Source organism: Gallus gallus, chromosome 6 (assembly GCF_016699485.2).
Source record: "Gallus gallus isolate bGalGal1 chromosome 6, bGalGal1.mat.broiler.GRCg7b, whole genome shotgun sequence".
In the NCBI taxonomy this organism is placed as follows: Eukaryota; Metazoa; Chordata; class Aves; order Galliformes; family Phasianidae; genus Gallus; species Gallus gallus.
The window spans coordinates 22,250,237-22,263,344 of NC_052537.1; the positions used below are offsets into that span (position 1 = coordinate 22,250,237).

Consider the following 13,108-nt stretch of genomic DNA (forward strand, 5'->3'; position numbering starts at 1 on the left):
CTGATTTCAAAACACTGTATAATTTAACAAAGGTTAGTAATGAGACTTCATATGTCTGTGTATCACTTTCAGTTTCATAGGTTAATGTCTTTCTATACTTATGTTTGCAGACATCGAGACTTTTTCTTCTCTGAAGTTTGAGTTGAATGCAGAAGTACCAGTTGGCAAAAGCTGTATACATCTTCAAAAATGCAGGTCTAGATTTCACATTTCAAGGAGTGCTGATCTGTACTGATTAATGATACGTATACCTTCTTCATATATTAACACTCTTCATTCCTGATAAACATTTTTGGAAGGAGGGAGTCTTTGGAATGAACTTAATATTTTAAAGAAGTTTACTTATACCAGAAGAAATATATTATGCATAACATCACTTCGGTGAGTGATTGGCTCTTTTGTTCTGGCTTTACATAACTGAAGATTCTCATCTGAAGTTTCTAGGTAAATGCTCTACAAAGATGCAAATTAACCTGCACAAAAGAATTAAGTGCATACAGTAGACTATAATTTAGCATTGCAAATTATTTCTGTCATAGTTTTCTATTTTGTGGCCTGCAAGATGTATCACATGCAGGTCTAGCCTTCTCAATTCAGCTGTACTTGGTGTTAAAAAGCCAAAATTACTTTTTCTCCCCCCAAAAGTATGCAATTTTGGGTGTGTGGAATTCAAAGCAGGTTGAATTGTCTGTAGAACCGTAACTGCTGAAATTATTAACAAAATAGTCCTCAATTTAATAAATGGCAAGTATCTATTAAGAGTTCCAATAATTTCTGTAATCTGTTCTTAACCAAAGTGATTATCAAGGGACTCTTTCATTTTATTATCTGATACTTAAGAAGGAGGCTTCCAGAGAAGTAACTTATAGGAAGACTGCTCAAAGACAGTATGTGGTTGTCTCAAAGGTTGTTGAGAGCATCTGAAATCCAGTGCAGTCATGTGTAACATCATTGCAGAATTTAGGATTTGAGTGGTCTTTGAGATTGTTTTACACCGCAGAGATAGCAAGCTTCCAAGTTGTTGTTTGTTTTGTTTTTGATACAGTAATTAGGGTTGCTTTAATTTACTATGACTGAGAACAAGAAATTTCAAGCAACCATGGCCATAACTGGGTCCCCCAGCACAAGAAGGATGTGGAGCTCTTAGAGTGGGTCCAGAGGAGGGCCACTAAGATAATCAGAGGGCTGGAGCACCTCTCCTTTGAAGAAAGCTTAAGGGAACTGGGCTTGTTCAGCTTGGAAAAGAGAAGGCTTTGGGGAGACCTCATTGCAGCATTCCAATACTTGAAGGGAGCGTATAGACAGGAAGGGGAGTGGCTGTTTACAAGGATGGATAGTGACAGGACAAGGGGGAATGGTTTTAAACTGGGACAGGGGAGGGTTAGGTTGGATAGTAGGAGAAAGTTTTTCACTCCGAGGGTGGTGATGCACTGAAACAGGTTGCCCAAGGAGGCTGTGGATGCCCCATTGATCATTGTGGTCCTTTTCAACCCAGGCCCTTCTATGATAAAATTCTATGTAGTAGTGTGTGTAACCAGTGTTATGAAGTCTATTTTTTGATGCAAAGTTGTCTTATACATTTACATTGTATGTTCTTTTATCTCCATTACAGAATATTCTCAGTAATTATTTGCTGAAAAATGCGCTAATGTAGACTCTCTAGCAGTAGTGCAGGGTTTTCCTCTCAAGGGATATCAAACCATCTCAAGGGTCTTTTGGTTTTTTTCCTCTGAGATAAAAAAAAAAAAAAAGAGTGATTTTGAAAATATCACTCAATGAAAACATTGAGTGATATTTGAAACAAGAGCAGAGAATTATTATCAAACCAAAATTAAAAACATTACGTTTGATACTTTTCCCAGTGAAGAACAATGTTTTATAGGAACTTATAGTAGTTGTTTAACAAATACTTTTTGTATCTTTCTCTTCCTTCATTGGGTAGTACAACTGATTTAAAATATGACAATGAAATGGCAGGAAGTGCAGATAATTAAGAAACCCTCTACCATTTGGATCAGCAAAAATATTTCCATATTCATGTGAATATTTTGAACTATCAGGTACTCTTCTGCTAAATAATTGTTCAGTTAATTTTCATTTAGAGTTGTGCCATATTATAATTGGGCTGGTAAGACGCGCAGAAGACAATAATAGACTACTCCAGGGATTTGTATAGGTATTGTGCATTCCTGAATTGATTTTCTGGTCGTGAAGGTATTCAGGTTAAATGTGACTATACATTTTTCAAAACACTCCATTTCATCTTATTCGGGAGCATCACAATATTGTAGGATAGGTTCAACATATTATATCTGGCCTTTGGCCAAATGCTGCAGTGCTGGAAAGTAGTGCAGAGAACCGCTAAGTGTTGTTATGTCTTTTTTTTTTAAATCCTTTCTGGAAAATTAGCCGTGCAAGATGCGTAGGTTTTGTTGTTGATTTGACAAGAGCTGTCAGCCTGAAATGCTGTGCAACTGTCACGAGAAGATTGAAGATATCTCTTCTAACTCTGCTTAGGTACAAATCTACCACTGTAGACAAGTGACACAGATGGAACACTTTAAACTGCAGGGGATGCATCGCTGCCTTGAGTGAAGAAAGATTAGAGACTCATAAACAACATATGCTATACTTACACATACGCATGCCTCATACCCAGCTTGCAAAATACACTTGGTCTAAAACAAAACAAGCTGAACCTGTAACTGTGCACTGAAGTGGTCCTGTTGAAGGCACATGGAGCTGCAGGCAGCTGTTACAGTATGAGCTATCTATAACATTACTTCCTGTAATGAACTGGAGTCTGTTTAGGTTATGTGCCGTGTACTGTTCTAAATATTTCCAACTTGCAGATAATGGGTATTGTTTTTCCAGATTCAAATGCAGCTACATCCTTTGTGTTTTCCAGACAGCCTATGTTTATGTGATTGCAGCTTTTTGCAAATGTATGTATGTCAGAATGAATAAAAAAAAAAAACGATGAACAGATTCTCCAGAAAAAGTTGCTGATGGGTTATATAGATAGGGCCTGTTCCTGCTGAAAGTAAGCACAGCAGAACAGGGTTCAAAGTAAACTGCCTTTCGTACTACTCAAAAATAAACTTTCTAAGTTTATAGGTTTTTTCCTATTAAGGTAAAAAACAAACAAATAGACAAAAACCCTCCCTACCTTGTTTAAAAACAAACTTGGAGTTTTAAAAGTTAAATTCATCTAAGAATGAATGATGCGTGATACATTAAGAATACACTGGATTTAATGTTACTGTGTTTCTATTAATATTTTTAAAAACTGCATTTGTTTCAGATATTTTATTTGAAAAAAACTTTTATAGTGAATGCCCTTTCTGCCAGCTAAAATTAGTGTTATATGAATGGAGTTCACAATATTAATTGCTCACAAAAAAACCCCCACAAAATTAGATAGGGTAATAGCAATCTGACATAACATTTCAGTGAAAAAATGTCATCCAAAATGAAACTACAGTAGAATACAACAGTGGCTCATATGGAGTATCATGAACCCTGGTTTACACAAAGGAAGATCAGAGCTGCTTCAGACAAATGAACGACTGTTTCCAACATCTTTTTGTGCATTTGGAAAAAAAAAAAAATGATTCTCCCATCCATCCAACAGAAAACCAAGGTTGAATTGGAGAGGTGTTTTTTTTTTTTTCCAGTTCTTGTGGAAATGCACACTTAGATGCCCTTTTTTCCCCTTGAATTACCTGCAAGATGGATCTTTGTCAAACTGCAATATGTATGCTACTGATAACAACGAACTAACTTCAGAAGCCTCCTTTCATTTCATTTTCTAGGTGCTGGGCCCTCCATTATTTTTGCCCAAAATTGCACTTGCCGCAGATGTATTTTTGAATAGAAAAAAATATCATCTGCCCATAAAATTGCAAAGGAAATACACCAATCACATTTTTGGTAGCAACTGAATGTAACAAGACAAAAAAAAAAAAAACCAAAAAACACAGAAGTACATCATCTTCACTGAGTTCTTTGTGCATTATTCCTTTCAATCAGATTAGAATGGGATACTGTTAAGAGTTCCTGACCTGTGTACTCACCCCACGCACTGGCCACACGTAGTGAAGTGGTACTGATTTCAGTCAGCCACATTGACTACTGTAACATTATTCTTAATTTGTAGTAAGGATTTAGTCCCAAATATGTGTAGAGAATGCCACTTCCCTCTTGGGTAGCTGATAAGCCAAATAAAACATCCTTACTGTCTTAAACATAAATACTCTTATCACTTAATACACCAACATTTAATACTAATGCCGATATAGAAGCTACTTCTTGGATTGATATTTTCTGCAGAAGTACTGGTCAGTAAGTTAGCCAATGGCAAGCAATAAACTGCATTCTCTAACTTCATGTATAAATATGTGTACTTACTGCAAGGAGAGAGGGAAAAAAATTCCTTTATTTGCATCGCTGGCCTCATTCTGTCAACATATCACCCAGATTGCTGGATACACACAGAGATGCATTCTGGCACTGCTAGGGAGGGACCTGCATTTCCTGCTGTCTATTTCGACTTATTAGTAATAGGATGATGCTCCTGGCACATCTGAAATAAATTAATACTGGATTAATTCAGTTCAAGAAGATGTCAGGCAAACACATTGTGGGTTCATTCATCACAAACTTGAGAGCAACGTATTTAAAAAGGAATGCCATAGTAATTATGTTTACATACATAACTGCCTAAAGCTGAGCCAGATGACAGAATATCTTCTAACACTTTCCAGCATGGATTCAGTGCTGATTAAACCACCAGTTCATAAAATAAATATATAGTATTTTCAGCACCAGCAGTAGCACAAAGAAATAATTAGTTTTGTTCTACTTTAGAAAGCATTTTATCTGAACTACCAGAAGATTTTGTTATTGCTTCCAATTCAAAGTGGTATCCTGTAGCCTTTGATCAGACATAACTCTTGGTAACAGACATTATGCTTGAGCTAGGATTGCAGATCTGGATCATTGGATCCTGGCACAACCTTTGTCTTCAGTGGGATCTCAGATGAAAGTTTGTCTTACACAACACAAGTAAACCTGTCAGCATTTCACTGGATGTGAAGGTGAATTCAAACATTCATCCTGTAGTGATCACTGGCAGATGAAATGCAAATATAGTAATATGGATACCTTTAGGACAAGAGTCTCAGAATGTTTAGTAGCTTGCCCTCTGTACATTCTCCAACACAAGAGCATAAAATCTTACTTATCTCAAGTATTTAATCTTTTATGATTTAAAATAAACAATAAGCAAGCATAATTGCCTCTCAAATACTCTCAGAAATGCTGAAAGCTGAAAAGACAAATTAACATTTATATTTTCATAAGCAGTGTCAAAATCAAAGGTTAATGACCCTGTAATGAGAACACTGCAGCAGTCTTTCTTAATTACGATTAGAATGTTGCTGCAGAAAGCTTTCTGGTTAGAGATGGAAAGTAAATTTTGAACGTACTCTGGAAATATATATAGCTTTGGAAGGAAGACATTCCACATACCCAGTACTCCAGAGGAAGAGATGCTGCACACTCTCAGCTTGTTCCGTTTCAGAAAGCCCTCAGGCCCCAGATTTCTCTCTCCTAACCGTCAAGATTGAAATGGAATACAGGGCATCAGAAGCTCAAAAATGCACTTGGGATGCAATACTCTTGGGCCTTTAAATATTAACTTGAAAAATCTTCAGCCTTGGGCTAACAGGCAGCTGAAACAGATAGCAAAACATAGCAGAGTCACGCTCCCTTCTGCTAATCTCCCTCTTGCAACAGTAGCAAAGCTACATAGTAAACTAGCTGCAGGCAAAAAATCATGTACTCATGTTGCCCATATGTATAACATATTTCTTTAATGTCTGTCATTTAAAAAAGATATACATCGTGATTATTATGAGGGAATTCAAGTAGAGTTTGATCTCATTCATTGCAAGAAAGCAACAGAGCAGCTTCAAGTGCTTCAATTGCAGCTACTGGTCAATAATTGCATGCAGACCACACAGCCTCCAGAACTTCAGGAACAGTTCAAAATGCCTGGGGAAATAACACTTTCTTTAAACCTCCTTCTGCCTGAACCTTAACACGGTAAGTCAATTCCTCAAGGATTCTGTCTTTGTTAATCTCATCTATTTTTATTGTGTACTTTGGTCATACGGATGGAAAACACTTGCATGTCGTCTTTAGCTGCAACTGGTTATAGACACGTTAAAGGCAAGGGGCCTGAGGGCCATCTCCCTCTCAAACCCTTGAAAAGCCCAAGCGTGCTTTCCACGCAAGCATCCATTCCAGGCTATTTTGAGACAAAACACCAGGTAAAAACATGCAAGAAGATACCTAAGTTGGTATGGTGGCACCATCTGTTGTCCCAGGTGCCTTAAAGAGATAAGCCATTCCCAAACAACAAGAAGATTGAAAGCAGAATCATGCATTCCTTTTAACTATTCCATTTGATTTTACCTTCAGTTTTAAGCCTTCACGGTGTTCTGGTGCCACATATCCATGCTTTTCCCTAGAATCAGAAAACAAACATTTATTCTTTTACACATATAATTATGTAATACGCCTAGACACCTTACTTACATATCCACCAGTTTCCAGTAGCTGAATTGTTTGTTTATTTATTTATTTATCATGAAAAAGGAACAGTTACCCTTGGGACTTGCACTTCAAACATGGGAGCTGGCCAATTTGGAAATTCATCACACACCTCCTCTTTCTAGCTAATTAGTTTGAAAACTGGTTCGTCATGAGTAGCAGAGAGAAATGATGCCACACAGAGAGATACCTACCGCTACTCGTCAGGTCTTCCTTCAATTTATACTAAATAACATAATATAAAACCAAATTCCTCCGCTAATTGGAATTTGGCTTGTGGTAGCAGCTTGTAAGATTTAGATCATACTCTATGTATACACACAGTTTTGTTTGTTTGTTTTTTTAAATCTAGGGAATATATTCCTTTGTTTATAATGATCACTGACATATACTTCTTTTATTCTTTACACAAATACATACGTAAGTTACTGAGCTCAATAGAAGTCTCACTCGATTGCCAGTGTAGGTGTGTTTTCTTCAACAGTTATACACCTAGAAGTAGGCTGGTGGGTATTAATCTCTCCTCCATCCAATTCACATCCATTTCAGCTTATCTCTACCTCAATCACCTCAGTCGCTGCAGAGAAACTAAATTTTCAAAGCTTTTTGACAAGTGGAAGGAGCAGTTTTCTCTTCAGAGCTCCAGGCTTACAAGTCAGCAGTTAATTTACTGTGACTTCCTTCAGCAGTAATTAAAAAGGATGCATGTTTAACCAAAGAAAATGTTGCTATTGTTACAGCAAAAAAAGAAAGGCAAGTACTGGTGCAACAATTTTTTCATGCAATAGAATTAAAAAAATAAAAATAAAAATACCATGCCACTCTTCCCACAGACTGATGTGAATTACTGGTAGTATCCTTTACATATGTTACACTGTACCAATCAACGCATAGTCACAAAGACAATATTATTCCTTAGGCAGCTCTCCAAAATGAGTAGGCAGGACAAAGCTGTACTGTGCTATAGGAAAAGCATGTCCATGGGACAGATAGTCTGTTCTCTGTAGTAGTACATATAGGTTTGAGCTAGTGATAATCCTTTATAGAGAAAAATGGAGCAAGATAAATTCTCTTCCAGGTTTCCTAAATGCAGTTTCATGTCTTTCAACAGTGAAAGAAATCATACTACTGGGAAGGTCTGAGAAAGGAGGGAGAAAACAAAGACATGAATTTATACATTGTTAATGCATTCAAGGGAACTCCTACACCGAGAGAAATTTCAAACCACACTATAAAACTCAACATTCAAAGTATTCTTGACATATAGATTATGTATAAAAAAGTGTTTATATTTCATGTGGCTAAAGTTAAAAATTACTGTGCTAAGATGCAAATTTACTTAGATTTTAGGGGGAAAAAAGGAGAAATGTTAAATAAAAAAGAAAAGATGAGTTAAACATTAAAGAACAGGTTAACCTATCACATAAGGAGAACATGAGATAAAATAAAGCGAGGTACTGTTCCTCATGCACTTTATGCAAATATATTAAGTGTAATGAATTGCATCTATTACTCCTTTATTTTTTAGATTTATTGGATTTGTTTTTCCCTCTCAAAATTAATCTGTACTGTTGGAATATTCACTGCAGTGTGAACAGAATGTTGTTGGGTTTAGAAATATACTACATTATGAGGATTATCTCTCAATTACTTTACCTGATGAGAAATAACAATATGAACATTAACATCCAAGCAAGTTGAACTGGATGCTGAGACAATAATTTTTCAGACAAACTAAATCTACTGCAGATGTTCTTGTATTTTAAAGATACATCTTAGCTGTCTGAGTCTCACCCATTTAATTAGAATGACTGTCAGTCTGAGCTGACTGCTACAATTCCATTTTTCCTGCCACAGCAATAGTTTCTCATTTTTTTTCCCCCGCAAGTACTTGTTTGTGCTTGCCAGGGGAAAGCAAAACAGAAAAATGAGCACTTCAGCATCAGTTTTTCTTTGAAAAAGTCCTAGTTATGTCCCTTTGATTAATGCTGTTTTAATCACAAATACCTGATTTGTTCAAGTATTTTCACGTCTGCCTATACTGTCTTTACTCGTCAGGGTCAAAGAGACATACAGGATTTTCTGGGTGCCTTAAAGGAGACTAGCATTAAATATGGATGTATTAATGCATGCAAGAGTACTTATTTCTAAATAAGTATTTTTAAAATAGTTATTTCTATTTAAGTATAAAGAGAAGTGGTACTAGCTGTAGGCTCTGTAGACTTTTCAGATGTATCTATTTAAAATGCAAATATGTGCATACGTGATTGTTAGGGTCTATGTTCAGAAAAATGCCTCTTTAAGTGTTTCAACTCCTCATTATTTTTTCAAAAGATTCCTGAGGATTCTTTCACTCAGATCACCTTTCAATTTTTAATTTACTTTATTAAAATCTCAATAAAACATCATATTGAAAACTTCTCTATCTGGAATTCATTAACATATCAGAAGATAATTTATCAGTCACATCTCATATATTGCTTTTCATACACTGATTTGTCATTCCTCTGCTTTCATTCACCTTTCTACAAACTGAAGAAAACTCATGTCAAATTTCTATAAATACAGGACATGTAAAGCTTAAATAGTTAAAGTCATCTAAATGCTTTAAGTAGCTAACTTCACATATGCCTTTTTTTTTTTTTTTTCCTTGATACTTGAGTAATAAACGACTGAAGTATAGACAGGGTTAAATATAAGACAGCAATGCTAGAAAAATCTTGTCCTAAAAGCTCAAAAGCAGTTTACACAGTTAGGAACCTTTTAGTTCTAAAAGCCTTAACAATGTTGACATGGAAAGACTTCTGTTTTCTGTGAAGACTCAGACAAGTCACTTAAGCCTTCATGAATCCCTGGGATTTGACCAGAAAAATGGAATAGTGGCCTTGATAAACACCCTCATTCCAGCATACATAAAATATATACACTCTGCAACATCTACAGGTTGTCCTTCCTTAGAAAATGCTGTGTTCTTATTTCAAGGAAAAGTGGTGAGAATGAATCTTTCAAGAATCAGGCATACATATAAAACTAAAAGTAAATAGATAAGTAACACTGCATAGCTAAATAGATATAATCGATGTGGCACTAAAAATGCTATTGGTAGCTGGCCATCTGCCCGCATTAGAAGACAGGTTCTCATTTGTACTTACATTCAGGCACAATACATTGCAGAACATACACTTTTTCTGAACTTTCTCCGATGACCAGGGTGACGTAAAAGAGCTCCTATATAAATGAAATTCAGTCTTAAAGCACCTACCGTCTGTAGGAACAGAAATACATTCTACATAATTCAGTTACAGTAAGCAGACAGTAACCAGACTGTCAGGAGATAGATGACAGCATCATACGAAGTAGCAGCAACTGGAAAGTAACTAAGACTATGTCAGTTAAACATAATATCATTGAAACTAAAAATAAAAATTATATTTTAAAAAAACCCACCTTTTGTGCACAGCATTTTTAGCAGATCCATTCCAAAACAGGACCTTTGTAAAACTTCATAACACAAATGGAGAGCTGGTTCCAGAAATGAAGCCCATTACTAAGAATAATACAAGTCTTACGGCTCTTTAATAACACTTCTGCTAGAAAGAACAATTTATGAATCAGAGATGTCAAGTGGGAGCAAAAGAGTTCGTACATAATCTCTCAACATTTTTCTAGGCTGCAACTGTAAAAGACAACTACAGAGAATGAGGAAGATAAAATTAATCTCACCAAACTTTAGATGCTTACATTGTAGCATGTTAGTTCAGTGAGAAGTAACATACACCTGATCTGTTCTAGACATCTATTTAAGACAGCACAAGTTATGCCCTAGAAGTATCTAGTTCCTTTCACTGAAGTCTTCAAAAGTGTTAAAATATGGAAATATTTATACTGGAAATGTTTGCTTTAGAATAGATGAATCCTATCCACATTGCTGTCTCTGGCTGCAACTAAGAAGAGCAATGGTTTATCTATAAACCTAGGTGAAAACCACAGTACTCATTCCCACTTTGACAAAGAAGAAAGCTGTTGTGACCATAAATAATTACAGGAGTTCAAGTAGAGGTCTGTCTCTAATTTATATACCTCCTATGTTTTGTATGCCATTGTGCTGTTATACATCCTTATTTTGAAGCTGTACCTGATCTACTCAGGGATGTTCTGCAAAGCATTCAAAGGAGGAAAAAAAAAAAAAAAAAAAACAACTATTAATTGCTGCAAATTAACACTTAAAAAAAAGAAGACCACAATCAGAATATGACTTATCTTAGGAGTCCAGGAAAAAGAGAGTCTCTTTGTCCTTTAACTTCACTTTATCTCCTTTCTACATTCTTCGAGATAAAGCTAAGAAGAAGACAGTAGTAATTTCTTTCGAACGTTTTTACCTCAAAAAAAAAAAAAAAATCACTACTATTCTTTTTCAAATGGATTTATCAGTTATTTTCACTCTATAAATTTTATTCCTATAAAGTACTACTATACCTTTAACAACTGTCTTTAAACTCTCTCTGGACTCCTTCCGTCTCAGCATTATCTTCTGTATGCAGCTGTCAGAGAAGGCACAGTCATAAGGCTGAGTGGAATCCTCATTGTTCTCTCCAGCTACCTGCAAGATTGTAGTGAGAGCGCTGTTCTCATTTCAGGTGACAAGGGATAGGACCTTTTCAGAAAAACTTTTTGGCCTCAGGATGACATCAAGTGGACTCAAGCCAATTGCTCTATGCTTGCTGAAAACAGTCTTTGTGACAACTCCTTACTAAGCTGTTCCAAATATGTAAAAATAATGGTATCAGCAACAGCTGCCTCTGTTTTAATTTTAATTCTTTTGTAAAGTCTTAGTGTCAAGTTTGCCATGCTTAACTCAAGTCTCTCCCTAGAAATAATAAACCTAGACACCTGCCAGCTCTCAGAATCTATTTTTCATCTAATAAATCTCATTCAAGAAATTGCACTATATAGCAATATGGATTACAGTCCAAAATCGAATTTCTGGACAGTCAAATCAATCAACAGTTATATGACAATCTCTTTCCAACACTAACGATGCTGTTTTACAATTTTACATGTTTTCTTCCTGGTTATTGCACAGTATTTAAGAGTCCTCTCAAATAAAGAAGATACATGGATACAATATAATACAAAAATACAATAGAACCTTCCTGTGAATTTGTATCCTTTGATCTCACTACCAAGCTAGACTCATCACAAGAACCTTGCCCTTATTTCAAAGAATTAGATACATTCTGCCCACTTTTATTTTAGGGAGACATTATTTTTGAACAAATCTTCTGCTTCCAAACGTTCATCCACAGATTTCATATGATTCTAAGTGTATTTCAGATTTGTTCAAAAGGAACCATCATGACAGATTTTATTATGGGTACAATGACCAGCTGAAAAGAAACTAATAGATACAGTATTATTAAGTAAGCATGGTTTCATCAAGGAGTTTAAAAATAATAATAACTATTGACTACAAAATTGTATTTCCCTATATAAATCTATAGCTATTAATTCTTGAACTACGTAACACAGTAGAAGGGAGGGACACCATCCAGAGGGACCTGAACACACTCTAAAGGTGGGCTCACGAGAGTCTAATGAGATTTAACCAGGCCAAGCACAAAGTGTTGCACTTTGGTTAGGGCAACCCCAGATACCAGTACAGTCTGGGAGAAGAACTTGAGATCAGCCCTGAGGAGAAGGACCTGGGGGTCCTGATGGAAGAAAAGCCAGACATAAGTCAGTGGTGTTCCCTTGCAGCTCAGAAGGCCAACAGTATCCTGTGCTGCAACAAAAGAGGGGTGGAATCAGGGGAAGGCAGGTAATTGCCCAACTCTGCTCTGCCCTTATGAAGTCCCACGTGGAGTACTGTGTCCAGGCCTAGGGCCCCCAGCACAAGACAGACACGGAGCTGTTGGAGCAGATTCAGAGGACAGACATGAAGATACTCAGAGGGCTGGAGCATGTCTCCCATCTGAAGATAGGTTGAAGGAATTCAGCTTGTTAAGCATTGAGAAGAGAAGGCTCCATAGAGACCTCATTGCAGCCTTCCAATATCTGAAGGGAGCTTACAAGCAGGAGGAGGACTGATATTTAACACGGTCTGATAGCGATAAGACAAGGGGGATCAGCTTTACATTAAAAGAGGGGAGGTTAGATGTTAGGGAGAATTTTTTTTTACTCAGAGGATAGAGAGATACTGGCACAGACTGCCCAGAGAGGCCCCAATCCCTGAAAGCATTCAATGCCAAGTTGGATGGGATCTGGGTAGCCTGATCTAGTGGGTAGCAATCCTGCCCCTGGCAGGGGAGCTGGAACTAGCTTATCTTCAAGGTTCCCCTTCAACTTAAGCCATTCTACGATTCTATGACACTATTTGTTTTCATTCTTCCTCCTACCCTCTCAATGTCTTATACAAATTCACTGGAGGTTTCCATATTTCTTTTACTAATCCTTTTTCCCCCCAGTCTAAACGTGCTTGGAAAGATTAACC

At 36.5% G+C, this 13,108-nt stretch overlaps 1 protein-coding gene across 1 annotated transcript in view; it reads right to left on the minus strand.

The window, feature by feature from the left end:
• Positions 1–4,420: 4,420 nt before the first annotated feature.
• VENTX (VENT homeobox) overlaps positions 4,421–13,108 on the minus strand; it is a 49,129-nt gene continuing 40,441 nt past the window's right edge. Inside the window, exons 10-16 of the mRNA XM_046942671.1 lie at positions 11,095–11,218; positions 10,699–10,997; positions 10,066–10,205; positions 9,771–9,846; positions 6,481–6,532; positions 5,533–5,735; positions 4,421–4,585 (exon numbers count right to left, since the gene is read on the minus strand). The gene's annotated coding sequence lies outside the window, so the exon portion shown is untranslated. The remainder of the gene's footprint in view (positions 4,586–5,532; positions 5,736–6,480; positions 6,533–9,770; positions 9,847–10,065; positions 10,206–10,698; positions 10,998–11,094; positions 11,219–13,108) is intronic.